Source organism: Monodelphis domestica, chromosome 2 (assembly GCF_027887165.1).
Source record: "Monodelphis domestica isolate mMonDom1 chromosome 2, mMonDom1.pri, whole genome shotgun sequence".
Taxonomy (NCBI): domain Eukaryota; kingdom Metazoa; phylum Chordata; class Mammalia; order Didelphimorphia; family Didelphidae; genus Monodelphis; species Monodelphis domestica.
Window position 1 is genome coordinate 283,077,269 of NC_077228.1, and position 19,495 is coordinate 283,096,763.

The 19,495-nt window shown below is 40.3% G+C and overlaps 1 long non-coding RNA gene across 2 annotated transcripts; it reads right to left on the bottom strand.

Moving 5' to 3' along the window:
- Positions 1 to 917: 917 nt before the first annotated feature.
- Positions 918 to 19,169, bottom strand: LOC103099531 (uncharacterized). 2 transcript variants are annotated; one of them, XR_462516.2, is made up of 3 exons: positions 19,053 to 19,169; positions 7,740 to 7,874; positions 918 to 1,243 (listed from the first exon to the last, which is right to left on the bottom strand). It is a non-coding gene; the product is annotated as an uncharacterized LOC103099531 (long non-coding RNA). The 2 variants fall into 2 exon arrangements; XR_008916542.1 differs by lacking the exons at positions 7,740 to 7,874; positions 19,053 to 19,169 and adding an exon at positions 1,463 to 1,645.
- Positions 19,170 to 19,495: the final 326 nt, after the last annotated feature.

Sequence of the window (19,495 nt, forward strand, 5' to 3'; positions counted from 1 at the left end):
CCCCACAGAAGAGGGGACAAAGAAAGGAATAAATATTCAGGGTTCAGGCAGGGAGGGCCTACAGGTCACACCCAGGAGATGACACTGACTGGATCAGCTAAATTGAGACCCAGGGATATCTTCATGTGGAAAAGTGTGAGTCAATAAGTGCCAGGTTGAACCAGACCTGGGGATAGGATATCCAAGAAACAATCTAGAACCCTCAAAGCAATCCATGTACCTGCAACAACTCACCCAATTTGAGATTCATTTCATAGTTGGAAGGGACCTCAAGGGACATTTAATCAAACCCCCTCATTTGGAAAACGAGGCAACAGAAGCTCAGAGAATTAAACTTACTTCCTCACATTACACAGGTTAAATGCAGTTAGTTGGGAATTGAGCCCAAGTCCCCTGACTGTGAATTCCTTACAAACTAAGATTCTAAGATTTAGAGACAGAAGAGACTTTGTAGATCATCTTATGGACCAACCTCTTGATGTCAGAGAGATAAGACCCAAGATCCAAGGTCATTCATTCATTCGTTCATTCATTCTTTTAACAAGTATGTCCAAAAAAATGTGACCTACCCCTGTGGGTGGTTGACACCACAAGCACCTGAGAGCAAGTACAAAATATAGTCTTTACCCTGAAGGAGTATAGTGAGGGAAACAAGAGCCATGCCTCCATGAAAAGTTAAGTACCAATATAAGAGCCTATGAAGAAAAGAATGGCTGAGGGAACAACAAAAAAAAAAAGCCCTCACTTCCTCCAAAAGTGAGGACAATGGGGAATATTGGGCATAGCTTCCCACCTGGCAGCTTGGCCCAGTGTGCCCACTAGCACTCTCTTGGGGACACCTCTCCAAGAGTCCAGGAGCCACTCATCCACAACAAACAGTTAAAAGGAAGAAAGCGGGGCTGGCGATATCAATGCACTTTGATAACAATAAACTCTGCTTTTAATTTATGCTAATGTGTGGGGCTGTGGTGACAGTAAGAACTAAATTACAGAGTGGCTTTCCAGCTGGTAATTATCCCCCCATTTTTCGCTGCTCTGGAAGATGGACACACAATTATGCTCTCTTGCTGTATATTAATACGGATTCTTGACATCTTCAGCAGACCCGGAGCTGTCATCGGGCTTTTTGTCTCCTTTAATTGAAAATTAATGGTTACTGGGTTGCCACGGAAACAGAGGCCACGGACGCCAATGGCGCTCACGTCTCACCGAGGGACTGGCGGCATCGGGAGTCCGGAATGACCTTGAAAGTTAAAAGAAAAAAAAACTTAAAATAAAAAAAGAGGGGGAGAGAGAGGGAAAAAAAAGAATGGGAGATAGAGAGTGGGAGATTATGTGTCAAAGACGAGGGAGAAAGAGAGAGGAGAAAGGAGAGACGTAAGGAAGAAGCAGGCTGGGGGGGGGGGCATGAAGCTAGGGGACATTACGTCTTTTGTGTCTGAAATGTTTTTAATGAGACTACCTATGGGGGGGGAGGGGGCTGGATTACATGATTTCTTGAAGCCCCTTTCACCTCTATGATCAAGAATTCTATGAAAAACCACCATGAAAATATCAGGATGTCATTGCACTGAGGTAAAGAGGTGGGCTAGAGAGGTGATGGACATTTGGCCTGTGTGGGTACTGGCCCAGTGGCAAAGTGGGTGGTAGGGGTACTAGCCAGGCAATATGGGGGGGGGAAGGTGGCAGCATTGTGTGGGCACTGGCCCAGTAGTGAGATGGGCTGTGCCGTCAGCATAAGGGAGGGGCTGCCTCACTCTCCAGTGAGTCCTGAGAAGCTGCCACAACATTGCCATCAATTTGAAGACACAACAAAAGAACTCAAATGAGTCTGAGAAGAGGAGGGAAACAAGGAGGGAGGACTGAGGGGGAGGGCCCTGGCAAGGAGGAGTTCATGATTTTTTTTTCCTGAGGATAAGAGGTAAAAAAGAGAGGAATAAGGTCTCTGAGAAGGGCTTCTCCATAGCAGATAAAATGGTCACTATCCAGGAGCTACTACTTTCTTTTGTAGAAAGCTGGCCAGGACCCGGGAAAAGCAACTGGGATCTAGAGAAGAATGACACTTTTATTGGAACACTGCCCTCCACCCCTGACCATCTTAGGTGTTTCACCTCACTCAACTGCCCTAACCCTTTGTTTCCTGGAGACCAGTCTTCTCAGGCTAATCACCCTAAAACCAAATCTACATAGACCAGTCTCCTCAGGCTCATCCATGAGAGCCAGTCAACCAAGAAGCCTATTGCCTCAGATCAGGGGTTCTTAACCTTTTGTATTCATGAATCCTCCGGCAATCTGATGAAGTATACAGACTCCTATTCAGAACAATGTTATTGTTGGTTTTCAATTCATAATTTAAAAAAAAAAAAGACTTCCCTTCCCGCTTAGAATCAACACTGTATTAGTTCAAGACAGAAGAATGGTAAGGGCCAGGAGACAAGGATTAAGCGACTTTTTCAGGATCACACAGCTAGGAAGTATCTAAGGCCAGACCTGAACCTAGGACATCCCTGTCTCTATCTAGACTTGGCTCAAAATTCACTGAGCCACACAGATGCCCCCTTGATTCATAATTAAAGGAATTGCTAGATTTCATTTAGAAGTCAGTGAAAATTAAGATGTAACTTTTTTCCCATTCAAGTTCAGCAACTTCCTTAAATCTATCCTCAGGCCTCTTTGAGGTGGGCAAGGACCCTGAGTTAGAAAACTCAGTCTTCCCAAAGACTAGTTTCCCCATCCCAGTCTCATCTCCCAGACCAGCATGACAGCATCAGTCCCTATGAATTATCCTGAGATTAGGGTCTCCAGAGACTAAACTCCTCAGACCAGTCTTCCTAAACACCTGTCTTCTCTACGAGAAAATTTATTAAATTTCAACCCTTCTACTTGGCACTAAATGGACTATATTAGCCGCCATCATAGTGTGTTGGATAATAAACCAGAGGAAAATGGATAGAGTACAGTCAGGAAGAATATGTCTAGACTTTTCTCTGCACTAGCAAAAGAACAAAGAACACCAATGAGAAGTTCTAGAGAAGCCAAAGAATCCAAGGACTTCATTTACCCTTTGTGCCTACATCCCTTTTCTGAGAAAACACCCTTGAAGAGAAGAAACTCCTTGGAGTAGGATATTCTCCAATGAAGAATTCATTTCCAGCTGACTGAAAGCATTTCTTCAGATACTTCTCATTAACTAGCTGATTAACTTTGATAAGGTGCCAGATACCATCGAGAAATCTTTTAGATGTCTCAAGTTCCATTCTACCAGGGTGGCTTCCCATCCCTTACACTGTATCACATACTCTCAGAACAGGCAACGGTCTCAAAGTAATGGAGTCCAGTCCCTATACCTACCCAAGAGTATTCTCTTGCTACCTCCAGCCTCCCATTTGAAGACCTCTCATCCCTTCACAGGTTCACCATGAAGAATCAAATAAAAATTTTGGCAGAATCTATTTCATTGTACAACCAAAACATCATTTTGGGGGATACATGGCTCCTGTGCTTTTGCAATACTCACGATGAAAAGAAGCAAAAAAGACCACCATGAAGATATTTAGAAATCAGGATTTGTTGAAGATAATAAAGAGCAAGAGAAGTGATATGAACAACTTTAAAAAGTTCTCCAAACCAAGTCATAACATCTTTATACAAAGTGTCTTTAATATTGTTGTTCTTCCTTGATATTTGAAGAGGATCAGTGATATCCCTGGCGATGTCTTGACTTGTGAATGAATTGAATTTAAGAGAGGCAGAGTTACTAAAAGTTGTTAGCCTCACTCTCTCTTCCAAGGTCATCAAAGCCTAAAGATAAGACAAAAATCAGGATAACTGGTAATGGCCAAGGATGGCAATGGATGATCTTGGCATCTTTGATGTCTGACCAAGCTCTAAGCACACTTCAGTGCCTGATTCAGTTGCCATCATATGACAGTTGGAACAAATCATTTTCATCAGCTTATTCCACCAGGAGAAGTCTTCACATGATTGAGGTGACATCCCACTAACTCACTTTTGGATTCATGGTCCATTGATTATCCTCAACTTGATTTAGCTCATCTGCCCAGATGGTTTACCAGGGTGTGGCTGCTGAACATAACAGAGCTTCTTGGACCCACAGTTGATAGGTGAATGCCAGGTAGACACCAAAGGTGGATGAGCAGCCCTGAAAAGGGTATAGCAAGCACCTGAGGTGCTAGTCTTCCTTGAACACCCATATACCCCACATTGTTTTCAATATGAAAGTGAGTATGGTAGAGAATTACCAGAAAGTATTGGAAATATCTATCAGTATGAAGAAATTAAAGAGGCCAAAAGCTGGTGGATGATGTGAAAATCACAAACATATATATATATATATATATATATATATATATATATATATATATTTCTTGAGTGTTTTATGTAAAAAGAGAATCAGAAAGCATTGGATTTGGTAAGCACTGAATCACATAACCAAAAAAATGATTATTACATCTTACTAGACAGGAAATTACTAGTTGCAAATGAAGAAGACCTTTCTGAGTCATCTGTACATGTACATTCAGACCATTAAATTTTTCAGGGGAAAAAAGATAAAAATCAATACCAAATAAGAATAAAGAATAAAATGATCCAGTTTGTGATCAAAACAGATTTAGCTGACCTCAGACACATCCTAGCTATGTGATCTTGGGCAAGTCACTTAGCCCCCATTGCCTAGCCCTTACTGCTTTTCTGCCTTGGAACCAATTCTCAGTATTGATTCTAAGACAGAAGGTAAGGGTTTAAAAAAAAAAGCAGCTTTAACTTGGCCTATTTAAGTAGGCTATCAATGCAAAAAAATGGGTTATGAAAAAGGAACAGACATTGACAAGGATTAATCAGCATTTTCTGAAGAAATTTAACCAGTGTAAAGCTGTTACCATGAGGGGAGACCAGAAGGACCAGCAAACACATGGTTTCTTTGCCAAGCAGAGGAATATGATAACCAAGAGCAGCCCTGCTTTAGAAATCAAACTTGTTTGTAAAATCATCCAGAGAAAGATAATGAAAGATTGAATGCTATCTCCTCATAAAACCTTGAGTAATAGTAGAAGAAAAAAGTTTATTTTCTAGAAGTTTGTCATGAGACTCAATGAAGTCAGATCATTCCAAAAGCATTTTGAAAAACAAAATAGAAATAGGACAACAAACAAATGGAAAATGGAAACTACGGTGTCAAGATTTTTTAAATGAACAATTTTCTCTATCTGACATTAATGACACTGGAACTCTATCCTCACTGAACCCTGTTTTCACTAGAGGGTAATGAAAACTGCACTAAGAAAATAGAAAGAGAAGCTAGTCCAAAGCAAGTATATAGTTGGGAGTCCATGATAGAGGCAAAATGGTTTTGAGTTTCATAGGATCATTGATCTTAGCTGGATCACTTCTCAAGAAAAGGAAAGAAGATACTGAGTGATTGGTAAAAAATGAGGAGTCTTATTACTATTTTAAAAGGGTTATCAAGAGAATATCAGTAACTACTAACCCATATGCCTACTTTTTCATCGCTATGAAATCTTTATGAGAATAAATTACACATATACTTAGGGATTCCTTGATGGAAAATATAAGAAGAGAAGAGGCAAGTATTGGCAAACAGTATTTGAAAACTGATCACAACTTCATAGTCAGTCACACAAATGACTAGTGCAGAAAATATGAGATCCCACTGTGTTCATCATTTTTGATGATTAAAAAAAGTAATTGATTAAATCAAGCAAAATGCAGCCATAAAAATTCTCCTCAAACAAGATGCCTCCTATGCATACATTAACATCCCATAAGAGTCCTTAAAATATACAACAAAGAGATAATTTTAATTATTAGTTAATAATATGAATAGATGTGAAAAGACATAAAAATAGGGGGAAACATACTTCCCTAAGGTACTCTGTGCTTGTTACTTATAGAACATATTCAATACAGAGTCAACCTACAAGTGAGGTTCCCTAAACAATGGTGAGGTCCTCCAGATGATCCTATTTGTGGACCACTGTGCTGATTGAAGCAAGTCTTTAAGAGAAAGGAAATCTAACATTACTCAAAAGAGTTTAGTCTAATTATCTATGCAGGAAAATGTAATAGATGAAGGATGACTGTTGTTAAACAATGAGTGTCAATTAGATGAACAACTCATAGAGGAGGTCCATCAGTACACATACCTGGGCAGACATTGCAGGTGGACAACAAATAGGACCTGGAACTGAATAGGAGGAGAATAATAGCCTATATTGCATTTGGGAAATTGTGTAGTACAGTATATTCAATGAACCAAAGTTTCTCCCTAAAATAAAATCCCATCTCTTTAATGCCATTATTCTTTCAATGCTGCTACATGACTGAATCGTGGAACACCATAGCTGCTGAGAAATCTAAACTGTGGCTCACACAAAAGGCAATGGAAAGATGTATGGAGGGCATAACTAGGCTGAAGAATGAGGCATCAAAGAAGCTATCATCCATTTGATTTTTGGCCATAAAAGGAGGTTGGCTAGACATTGTAAAGGATAACAGGTGGAAAGTATAGCCTTGGTGACCACATAATATGAAGAGCCAGAGAGGAAAGCTCTCTAGTGCCTTGAGTGGACTGTTCATGGAAGATTTATAAGAGGACATGGAGAGGATTCCCAGTTCCCACAGGATAGGAAGACATAGAAGGAGCATATATTGTAGATATGGAGCTTTAAAGAGACCTAAGAAATCCTCTAGTCCAACTCTTTCATTTTGCAGATAAGGAAACTGAGGCTAAAAAAAGGCTAAGTAATAAGTGGTTCAATGAAAAATTCATACTCTGACCCTTTGACTCAACATCTAGCAGTCTTCCCATTGCACCACAGATAGGCTACAAACTGGGCCTTTGGAGGGAGTACCCATGTCAATGAAATTGAAGTATATGTAATCATGTAGTCATCTGTAGCTGCCTTGTCATGCTGTAGATTCCCCTTGTGCCTGTAGTGCCAAGATAGACAGATGTACATCACTGGATCAGAGAGTCTGAGAAAATAGAGATTGAAAGTGGGCTCACAGATTTAGAGTTGTAAGGGATTTTATAGTCTAACCTCTTCATTTTATAGATGAGGAAACTGAGGCTCAGAAAACTTAATTGACTTGCCCAAGATCACACAGATAGTGAACGAACAGGGATTTGAACTTATGTTCTCAGACTCTAGATAAAGCGCTCTTTCTACTGCACCATACTACCTTCCAGACTCCTCAGACATTTTATTCCTTCCCCATCTTACCAGATGATCCTTTGGCATAGTAGAAAGAACACTGGGCTTGGAGTTACAAAATTAGTTTCAAGTACTATTGCTGGGACTCAGTTTCTTAATTTATAAAATTATTAAGTAATTATTTAATTATTAATCCCTTCTCCTATCTGCCTCCTGGGACTGGGATCAGAGTCCACAGAAGAATAGATGTAAAAGGGTTTTATAACATTCTATGTATATATCTCCTCAGATACTTGCTAGCTGTGTGACCCTGGCCAAGTCACTTAACCCTGTTTGCCTCAGTTTCCAGTAATATGAGCAGGAGGAGGAAATGGCAAACTTTGTCAAGAAAATCCCCCCAAAAAACATCACAAAGAGTCGAACATGAGTGAAAATGAATAAACGACAACATTAAGATTTCTTATGAGGGCTTCACCTAAACTCTGTTTTTGAGGACATCAGACCTGCTGTTTATTCCTTACCTACAATGTAAGTCATGCTTACCTATGAGATTAAGCAGCCATTTATCTTCACCCTTCTATATCAATCTATTCTCTTCCTCCTTGTGCCAGTCCCAGCTCAAACCTTCTCCTGGTCAAGGAGCCAGCTTCTATTATCCTGGAGCCAGGGAATATAAATCTGAAAGAGAACTTAGACATTACATAATGAATCTGTTCATTTGACATACAAAGGAAACCGAGGCCAAGGCAGTGGGAGTGATGTCCAAGGTCACACAGGTGGAACGGACAGAACTATAATTTTAATTCAAGTTGTTATCTCTTTTTCCTCCTTCTTCCAACTCTTCCTCGTTTTTCTCCTTTTCTTTCCACTTCAAAAAAAGTTTTATTCCATCATACCAGTGCAAATATTAAGGTATGGAAATAGGTCTTCATCGATGACACATGTAAAACCCAGTGGAATTGCTTGTTGGCTACAGGAGGGAAAGAACATGAATCATGGAACCATGGAAAAACATTCTTAATTAATTAATTATTTTAAATAAAGTTTTATTGATATTGATTGTTGTTAAGCATGGGTAGAAAGCCAGATCTGAAGACAGGATCCTGGTCCTGGGTTCAAACATTTCTTAGCTGTGTGACCCTGAGCAAATCACTTAACCCCAAGTGCCTAGCCTTTATCACTCTTCTGCCTTAGAAGTGATATTCAGTATCAATTCTAATGCAGAAGTTAAGGGTTTTTTCACTATTCATAAGCAGAGGACAAACTGTGGGGGTAGAAACACCGAGGAAAAGCAACTGCCTGACTACAGCGGTTGAGGGGACATGACAGAGGAGAGACTCTAAACGAACACTCTAATGCAAATATTAACAACACGGCAATGGGTTAGAATCAATAACACATGTGATACCCAGTGGAATCACGCGTCATCTATGGGGGGGGGGTAGGGGGGAGGAAAAGAAAATGATCTTTGTCTTTAATGAATAATGCATGGAAATGATCAAATAAAATATTATAAAATTAAAAAAAAAAGAAGTTAAGGGTTTTTTAAAAATGTAATTGGAAAATGTTTAAGGTAAATAAAAATACAATAAAATATAATGTGGATAGCATGTTGGACCTGGAATCAAGTTCAAATCCAGGCTCAGGCACTAGCTAAATGACCCTGGGCAAGTCACTTAACCCTGTTTGCCTCAGTTTCCTCTCCTGTAAAGTGATCTGGAAAAGGAAATGGCAAACTACTCCAGTATTTGCCAAGAAAACCCCAAACAGGGTCACAAACAATCAGACATGACTGAATTGACTAAACAACAACAATGTTACTATGTGGTTTTCTAAGTATGTGCCTACAGTGATCCTTATGTATGGTTTAGTGGCCCCATTTCTATTTGAATTTGACTTTATTGCCTTAGAACTCATCCAACTATTAGTGTTTCGTGACATTCTCTTGCCCATGACACTGTAAGCATTTCAAAGACATTCCAGACGTCAAGTCTTCCTTGTATGACCTTTACTCCCTTGACATTACCTGCCTGGAGATATATCAGCTTGTACTAATAGTTTGAATCTGTTTCAGTGACTGCCCATGGCTGAGCCTTTCTTGAGTTATGCTAGAATTTTACTGTATCAAATAATCCTACTATTAGTAGACTGTTGATTAGAGCTTGGAGATACTTTTGTTTCAAAGACATTGTCATTGGAATGATGACTGAGAAGGGGATTAGGTTTGTAGATTTGTATGTATTTGTTGGACCTTCTTCTGTAAATTATTTATGGATGATCCCCATATTTTGTGTGCAGTGGAGGAGCACCCTGAAGATAAGGATTGTCTTCTCCCATCTGGAGAAATCCTGAGGATAAAAAAACAGTCTCCTAGTTGGAAAGTACCTCAGAGGTTTGGTACAAATTTATATGTCTTTTTTCTATTATCCCCTATAACCATTCATCCAGCTTCCTGGAAACTGGAAGGAGGACTTACTGACTCTAGAGATATCCCAGTCCACTTTTTTCTTTGTTTAAAACAACCTTTAGGAGGCAGCTAGATGGCTCAGTGGACTGAGAGCCAGGCCCAAGGTTGGGAGGTCCTGGGTTCAAATGTGACCTCAGATACCTAGATGTGTGACCCTGGGCAAGTCACCTAACCCCTATTGCTTAGTCTTTACCACTCTTCTGTCTTAGAACCAATACACAGTATTGATCCCAAGATGGAAGGCAATAGTTTAAAAAAAATAGCCTTTATTTTCTGTCTTGGAATCAATAGCAAGAATTAATCCCAAGGCAGAAGAGCTATAAGACTTGTCCAGGGGCATACAGCTAGGAAGTGTCTGAGGCCAAGTTTGAACCCAGGACCTCCTATGTCTGGTCTTGGCTCTCTATCCACTGAGTCACATAGCTGCAACCTTATCTTTCCATCAATTTCTGGGCCGTTACAATTGTTTGGAAATGTTCCCTAAATCTGTTTCTCTCTGAAGTCCACCCATTGCTTTCAGTGCTGCCCTCTGGGGACAAGCAGAACTCTAATCCCTTCTCCAGGTATGGGCTCTTCAGATGAGACTCTTAAGAATGGCTGTCATGCATTCTAAGTCTTCTCTCTAGGCCAACTGTCATCAACATCCTTAGCTAATCTTTGTGTGATATGATCTTTGCTCCTCGTAGGGCACAGTCTATGGTCCTCTCATCATACTGTCCGTCTTCTGATCAAACTCCAGTTAATCAGTGTCCTTCCAAAAATGCAGTGCCCATCTGACCAGAATAGCAACAACAACAACAACAAAGGTTTACATAGTTCTTTAAGGCATGCAAAATTCTTCACATATAATAACTTTTTTTTTACAATAATCTAGTGAAGTAGATGCTATGATCGCCCCCATTTTACAGCTAGGGAAGCTAAGACTGAGAGATGCTTAGTGACTTGTTCAGGGTCACATAACTAGTTAACTATCTGAGGAAGGATTTGAATATAAGTTCTCCTGACTCCAAAGCTACTACACCAAAACGGTCCCACAACTATTACTTTCCTTTTTCTGGATGCTATTCTTGCCTTTCTAATTCATCCTGAGATCCTATCAATTTATTATTGACTGACACTGGCATGCCACACTGCAGACTTGTATGGACTTCACTGCCACAAAAACTCCACATTCTTTTTTGTTCCAGCTACTATCTAGTCATACCTCCCCATCCTATTGGATTTTTAACCCAAATATAGAATGTTGCATTTATCACCACCGATTTTTTAAGACCTTTACCTTCCATCTTAGAATCAACACTGTATTCATTCTAAGGTAGAAGAGTGGTAAGGCTGAGGCAATGTGGGTAAAGTGACTTACCCAAGACCTCCCATCCCTAGGCCTGGCTCTCTATCCATTGAGCCTACTAACTGCTCCATCCTTCAAATTCTTGAAGAAGAATATCATATCATTGGGCAGCTAGGTGGCAGAATGGATAGAGTACTGGGTCTGATGTCAGGAAGACTTGACTTCCCAAGTTCAAATCTGGATTAAGATTCTTAAGTGGGCCATCCCAGATAATTCATTTATCCTATCTGACTTGGTTTCCTCATCTGTCAAATGAGCTGGAGAGGAAAATGGTAAAGAACTCCAGTATCTTGGCCAAGAAAACTCCAAATGAGGTCATGAAGAGTTGGATACCATTGAAATGGCTGAACAACAACAAAATCATTTTTTCCCTGAGTTTTTTTCTTCTCCAATATAAATATTCCTACTCCCTTCAACTGCTTGTCATGTGTTATAAACTTGAGGCTCTTCCGGGCTCTGATTGTTCTCTCTTGGACAATCTCCAGGCTACCCATGAATTCTCCTAATATATAGTAGTACCATTTTATCACTAGTCCCTTATATTTAGCTATGACCTATCAGTCCATTCCACCTACCACACATCTTTTTGTCTTCCTCTTAAGTTCATCAAAAGATATTGACAGGGGGCAGTGAGGTGGCTCAGTGGCCTGAAAGCCAGGCCTACAGATTAGACCCTTCCTAGCTGTGTGACCCTGGGCAAGTCATATAACCCCCATTGCCTAGTCCTTACCACTCTTCTCCTTGAAACCAAAACATATTATCAATTCTAAGATAGAAGGTAAGAGATTAAAAAAAATTACTGACAAATCCAAGAAATCCAAGTAGATGATACCTATAACATTCCTCTGATCAATTGCGTCCCCATTAGAAATTGAAATGGAGATAGTCTACCTCTATGAACCTATGCTAGCTCCTGAGGATCTCCTTTTAATTTTCTAAATGTTTCTTTGCAATCCTTTTGTTAATAATTTCTGGAATTTTTCCAAGGATAAGATCTATCAGAATCTGCCCTCAGTCACTATACAAAAATTGACTATGTTAAGCCATCACTGGCCTCATATCCCCTCTTATGTTTGTTTGTTTGGTTTTGATGTGATTTTTTTTTTCAATAGTGGTTAAGCAGTAACATCTGCAAGTTCTTTCTGCATCCTGGAATCATCTTGCCTGATAATTGAAGAAAATGAAATTCTTAACATCTCCTCACTTAGCTTGTCTCAATTCCTGCTCACCATATTCATTTTATTCCTTTGAGTACAAATATCATTCGCCCTATTAGATGAAAAATTTAGAAAATAAGAGTTGAGTAGTTCAGCCTTCTCTTTGTTGTCTATTGGCACCATTCCATTCAGTGGTCTTATCACTTCCTTGATTGTTTCTTTGTCCCAACACTGTTTTAAAAAGTCTTTTTTGTTGTCCTTTGCTTTCACTGCCAGACTCAACTCATTATGAGCATTAGTGCTCCTGACAGAATCCTTAAGGGATCATGCCACTCTTTTGTATTCATCTTCATTTACCTGCCCTTTCTTCCATCCCCTGAATGATATTTTAATAGCTGAGTTTATCTATGAGTTCCTATGCATAAATATAGATGGGGCTCCTTGAATCACACACACACACTTTTCTTCTTCATCAGAATCATTTATGTATACTATGTCATCAGAATTGTGTACTTTGGGGCTTCCTAGTCCTCTTGAGCCAATTTCCCCATTGAAATTATCTATCTGTTCTCTGAACTCTTTGAAACCTACTCTCCTAAAATCATGCACCCTTCTTTTCTTTCATGACCTCTAAGATTAAATGTTCATTTTCCCCAAGGTTTCCTTTACTTCTTTTTCAGCTACCAATGATTGGTCATAAACAAATCCAAAATAGCAATTCCCTGCACTATTTCCTCCCCTTGAGAAATTTTGGCAGCTTTTCTTATTTTAGCAGATCTCTTACAGATGTTTGGGGTACTTGAATTCTGGTATCACCACTGTATCATCTTTCTGTGCTAGCTTTGTGAGATGTTTCTGGAGCCCATCATCCATGCCTTCTTTCTGGTTAGGTGGGGAGCAGTATATTTCTACTATAATACTATAATAATTTCTACTATAATAAAATAAATTACATAAAAATAATAAAATCTACATATAATACTATAATAATATAATATAACATAATACTATAATAATAATTCTTTTTTCACTTTGATCTTTTCAAATGTTCTCTACCACACTTAGCCCATTTGTGTATGTGTGACCTTTTTTTCTTTATTTTTAAACCCATACCTTCCATCTTAGAATGTACTGTGTATTGGTTCCAAGGCAAAAAAGCAGCATAAGAGCTAGGCAATGCGAATTAAGTGACTTGTCCAGGGTAACACAGCTAGGAAGTGTCTGAGATGAGATTTGAACCCAGGACCTCCTGTTTCTAGGCCTGGCTCTCAATCCACTGAGTCACCCAGCTGCCCCCATATGTGCATTCTTAATTAATAATGCTACTCTCTCCTGCTGCCTTTTATCTAATCTATTCTTTTTTAGTAAAGAATATTCTTCCATTACCATTTTCTAGTGACTTCATCCCCATAAAGTCTCAGTGATAACTATGAGGTAAATGGTATTCCTTCCTATTGAGACCTTGATGTTCACCTTATTTATTCTTTACATTTTGAACTTTGGAAGTTGATAGCTGAAGCCTCCTTTCACATTACTGGCTCTCCTCCAGGGTATTTTGTCTTTTTGTGACTGATACTCTTTTTATCATGTCATACCTGTTTTACTTGGTCATATTTGACTTAGCAGTTATTTGTGAGCAGTTTTCTATTTCCCCCTTGTTTTTCTTTTCTTTTTCTTAAACCTTTACCTTTTGGCTTAGAATTGATAGTAAGTATCAGTTCCAAGGCATAAGAGTGATGAGGGTTATACAATGGGATTTAAGTGACTTGCCCAGTGTCACATAGGTAGAAAGTGTCTGTGGCCAAATTTGAACGTGAATCTCTCCTCTCCACTGAACCACCCAGCTACCTTTCTCTCTTGATTTTCAGTCTCTTTGCCTTCTTCATCAGAGTAGAAGCTCCCTGATGACAACAATTGTTACTCAGCTTGGGAGTTTCCTTAGGTAAAGATCTGTGTTTCCTCATCAAAATGAAAATGCCTTCATTTCTGGCACCAGTTCTGGTCTTCAGAATTCCCACTTAGAAGCAGCATATTATAGGGAATATATGGAATGAGGAATGCCCTCAAAGTCCAAAAGAGCTGGATTCAAGCCCCATCTCTCACACATACCAGCTGTGTAATAAGAATAGCTAGTATTTATATAATGCTTTAAGGTTTTCAAAGAGCTTTAACCATATCATTTCATTAGAGATCTCACAACAACCCTGAGAGGTAGGTGCTATTATTATCACTATTTTACAGTTGAGAAAACTGAGGTAGGCAGTAGATAGGTGAATTGCCTAGAGTTACAGAGTTAGTAAGTGTCTGTTGTTATTGTTTGTTCTTCACTTTTTTTAACTCTTACTTTCTACCTTAGAATCAATACTATGTATTGGTTCCAAGGCAGAAGAGTGGTAAGGTCAGGCAATGGGGGTTAAGTGACTTGCCCAGGGTCACACAGCTAGGAAGTATCTGAGGTCACATTTGAACCCAGGACCTCTCATCTCTAGGTTTGGCTCTCAGTCTACTGAGTTACCCAGTTGCCACCTGTCCTTCATTTTTGAAGAAGAGCAGTGACATCATGAGTAATATGAGTGTCTGAGGCTAGACTTGAACTCTTGTCTTAACCCTTGTTCAAGAGTCCCCCATACCAAGGAAATCATGAACCCAGTCTCATCACATCCCTTCCCCCAAGCCCCTCCTCAACCTAGTACACATTGAAGATGGGGGATGATCAAAAGAAGGATTTCCTAAGATCTGTCATACTGGACTCACTTGCTGAAACAGGTGTCTCTGGGAAATGCTTGGAGATCACAGGTGAGAGAGGAAGGGGCAAGGAAGGGAGTAGAACTACTGAAGGGGAGGCCCAGAAGCTCCAGGAGCCCTTCTCTTTGGCTGGGCACTGAGTCCAAAGATCTCTCCCTCCTTCCTCAGTGTGTCTCCCTTCTGAGCCTCCTTTCCCAGAATGAGAACAAGAAAAAAACAAGGCAGGATGGAGCTGGCCCCAGGAAACAGCAAGAACCTTCCTTCATTTTTCCCCAGCTTCCCTGATCCCGACCTTAATCCCCTGCTCAGCATCCTGTCAGCTGGGCTGTTCTCAAGCTGACATTGCTGCAGGCGCCTTCTCCGAAGCTTTCCCTCAGATCTGCCTCCTCGGGGGACGTCTAAAGAGGAGCCTGAGATTTCTCTGTTACAGGCTGGTTCACTCCGTGCCCTCAAGCGAAGCCAGGGCCCCCTTGGGGGCTTGCAAGGGAGGGAGGGAGGCTGGTGGGGAGAGGCTGGGAGGAGGAACTTGAGAGGGGGGTGGGCAGAGAATGAAAGCCCTGCAGAGGGAAGGTGTGAGGGTGCTGAGGAGCTGGAGAATTAACCGGGTCCCTTGTCAGAGCCCTCAGGTTCCCCCAAAGCCTGGGGTTTCATGAGAGAGGGGCCTGGACTTTGGTCTGTGCTATGGGTTCCTTCCATCCAGGATTGGGGAGGAACATGCCTAGGTGTGTGCCATCATCAGCCTGTAAAACAGACAGGGTAAACTAAGGTTTTCTCTTGTCCTGGTCATAGAGATAGTAAGAAAGAGGGTTTTGTGCCTTAAATCTTTTCTAGATTAGTACGGCCCAGCATTTACTCTATGTGGGAAAATGGGGAAAAGTCCTAGACTAGGGGTGAGAGTCGAATTCTAGTCTAATTCTGCTACTAAATCATCATGTGACGCTGGAGAAGTCACTTCCCTTCTATCTGGTCATGTTGCTCTTTTATAAAGTAAAGTGGGTTGGACAAGATGGACTCTAAAGGTCCTTTCCAATTCTGACATTCTATGTCTCATGGAACCATGAACCATGTAGACTAGAGAAGGCTGGGAGAATAAGAGGACTCAGGTGTCAAAGGATTTAGAGAGGGAGAGTAGAGAAAGCACAGGCTTTGGAGTCAGAAGACTGAGGTTCATGTCCTTCTCCTATGACTTTGAGCAAGTCACTTCTTTAGATCTCAGTTTCCTCTCTGTAAAATTATGGGGTTGGACTAATTGGCTTCAGAGGTTCCTTCCATTTCCATATCATTAATCTGATTGTCCTCGATCTACCTAAAAACTGGAAGGTACCTTAGAAATCAGCTGGTCCAACTCCCTCTTTATAGATAGGGAAATTGAGTCACAGAGAAGTCAAATGGCTTCTCTTTGGTCACCCAGTTAATAAGTGGCCTAACTAATATTCTCACTTGCTCCGATTCCAAATCCAACACCTTTGACATTCCCCCATTGCAACTGGGGATGGGGTAGGCATGAGCATTTGTTAGGGGCAGCTAGGTAGCACAGTGGATAGAGTACCAGACCTGTAGTTGGGAGGATTTAATTTAAATCTGGCCTCAGACACTTCCTAGCTGTGTGACCCTGAGCAAGTCACTTAACCCCCAATGTCTAGCTATTGCCATTCTTTAGTCTTAGAATTGATACTAAGACAGAAGGTAAGAGGAAAGGAGAAAGAGAGGGAGGGAAGGAGAAAAAGGAAGGAAGGAAGGAAGGAAGGAAGGAAGGAAGGAAGGAAGGAAGGAAGGAAATAAAAATATCCATATTAATCAAACAGGTGACAAGGTTTCATTGAACATCAATGTCTTGCTCTAGATGGTTTGGGGTTACCAGAGAATAATAGTACAAATTGCATTTTCTGCCCATGAAGAGCTCATAGCCAAACTGGAATTTGTCTTTATGTATAGGAGGTATCATTATATGTGAATATGTTCATATTCCGATAGATAAATATATAGACAGAGGTTGTATGTCAAAATGTTATGTCAAAATCCCAACAAGTGGTTAAGTGGTTGTCCAGATCTTCTTCTTTCTTCTTTCCTCTCTCCCTCCTTCCTTCCTTTTTCACTTACCTTCTTCTGTCTTAGAATCAATATAGTGTGTTTATTCCAAGGCAGAAGAGCTTTAAGTACTTGGGTTCAAATCTGGCCTCAGATACTTTCTAGCTGTGTGGCCCTGAGAAAGTCACTTAATCCCCATTGCCTAGCCCTTACTGCTCTTCTGCCCTTGAAATAGCATTGATTCTAACCTGGAAGGTTAGGGTTTACAAAAAATAAAGTTTACATGGTCCCTCTCTGAATGGCCTCCTCCTCTTCTCTCCCTTGGTTCATATACTTAAAAATTTTTTTTACAAATTGCATATCAATATAATTTTAAATAATAGTTTTCTAACATTTTTCAATCCATGTTCTTTCTTTCCCTCCCCTCCTCCTCAAGACAACGGGTAATATGATATAGGTCATACATGTGTTGTCATATAGTAGATATTTTCATGTTAATCATGTTGTAAAAGAAGACACATATGACTTACACTAGAGAAAACTTCATGGAAGGAATAAAATGAAGAATGATATGCTTCAATCTCCATTCAGACTGTATCAGCTCCTTCTATGGAAGTAGAAATAGAAGCCATTTTCATCATCAGTCCCTTGGAGTTGTTCTGGATCCTGCCTTATTGATAATAGTTAAATCATTTACAACTGATCATTGTTCAATATTGCTCTTACTGTGTGCAAAGTTCTCCTGGTTCTGCTGACTTCACTTTGTATCAATTCATATGAGTCTTTCCAGATTGCTTTGTGATCATCTTGTTTGTCATTTCTTATGCCAACTCCCTTCTGAAACCTCACTTTTTCCAGAAAGCCTTCCTTCATTGATGTCAGCTAGTTTCAAAGACTCCATTATTCTTGGTTCCTTTAGGGTTTCTCCATTGACTTTGTATTATGTTCTTATTCACAGTTCTGGTCAGAGGGTCATAACTTCAGTCCTGGGAAGGATCTTACAGATTATGCATTTCAACTTTTTATCCTACAAATGACTGAAGAAATTGAACACTGGAGAAGTGACTTGTCCCAGTCAGTAAGAGGCAGAGTCAGAAGTCAGTGCCTAGATCTCTGTCTCCAAATCCACTGCTCTTTTCAACAAGCTAGATTGCTGTCCTTGTATGTACATTGCTTCATAAGTTTTTTTTAAAAATCATATTCATGTGTCTGTGGATGTGTGTAACTTCTCCCTCAACAGACTGGAAGTTCACAAAGGGAAACCACAAGTCCTATCATTAGACAAATAACAACTTCCTTAAAAAATTTTAACACACCTGGACCATGCACTGGACTGTTTCCCAAGATCCAAGCCAGAGTTTCATTTCTACTATGTATTATCTTAGTGGCCTTGAGTACATAACACTCTGAGTTAATTCATCTGCAAAATGGGAATAATGAGAATGAAGAAGGAAAGGAAGAGGAGAAATTACATTTATATATTACTTTATTAAAAATCAAACCCTTATTTTCAAAGTGTTCTATATCAATTTTCTCAACTGAACTTCACTATCACATTATGCCACCAAAGGCATTATTATCACCATTTTACTGATGAGAAAACTGAGGCTAAAACATCTGGAGTAACTGACCTCAGGTTCTGCTTTCCTCCCAGAGTTGTTGAGAGAATCAAGAGATATCTCTGTGAAAATGCTTTCTAAAAAGCTATACTCCTGTAAGGTGGCATGGTTGTTAGTACTCTGTCTAGGGTTCTGCCCACATTTGGCTATTTCCTGACAGACTGACTGGGTAAGGCATAGCTGGTATTGAAAATGGGAAGCTAGGGTAGCCAGGCCTTGAGGGATGGGAGGGAAACTTGTAAAGTTATGTCTACTTTCAAAACAAAACAAAACTCACTTTTTCCTTTCCCTTAGTATAGAGAAACATGTTGGTATAGTGGAAAAAGTTTTGGCCTCAGTCAAGAGAGAAGTAGGTTTGGATACTTCCTCTGACACTAACTAGGGGTGAAGGGGAATGCAATTTTAAGAAGGCAAATTACTTTTATGTGTCTCAGTTTTCTCATCTGGAAAATGGGCATCATCATCATCATCATCATCATCATCAATGCCTACCTCAGAGGGCTGTTATGAGGTTCCACTGGGATAATGTATCAGGAAGTACTCCATAAATCTCAGTTATTGTTATTGTCATCATCTATGTCCCCAAAAGGATTCCTACTTCTCAGACTCCTGGAAGAAAAAGGAAGTTTTTCTGAGGTTCCCCACCTCATCATTCTCCCTCACCACCACACACATGCCTTCTCCTCCCCCCAACTCAAGGTCAGTAAACTTGCCATGAACTTTCCCCAGGTAGGTTCTTCTCCCTGGGGAGTAGGGGTGGGCTTGGGGTCTTTGTCCCTTTCACTCCCTGCCCTGTAGGCAGGTGCAGCCCACCCAGGAAGCCCTTCTTTGACTTGTTCCAACTGCCTTTGCTCAAGGAATCTCAGACCTCCAAGTTCTCTGAGGTTCCCAAAGACTGCCTGGGAGACTAGGATTGAAGTGGTAGTTCCTAGTTT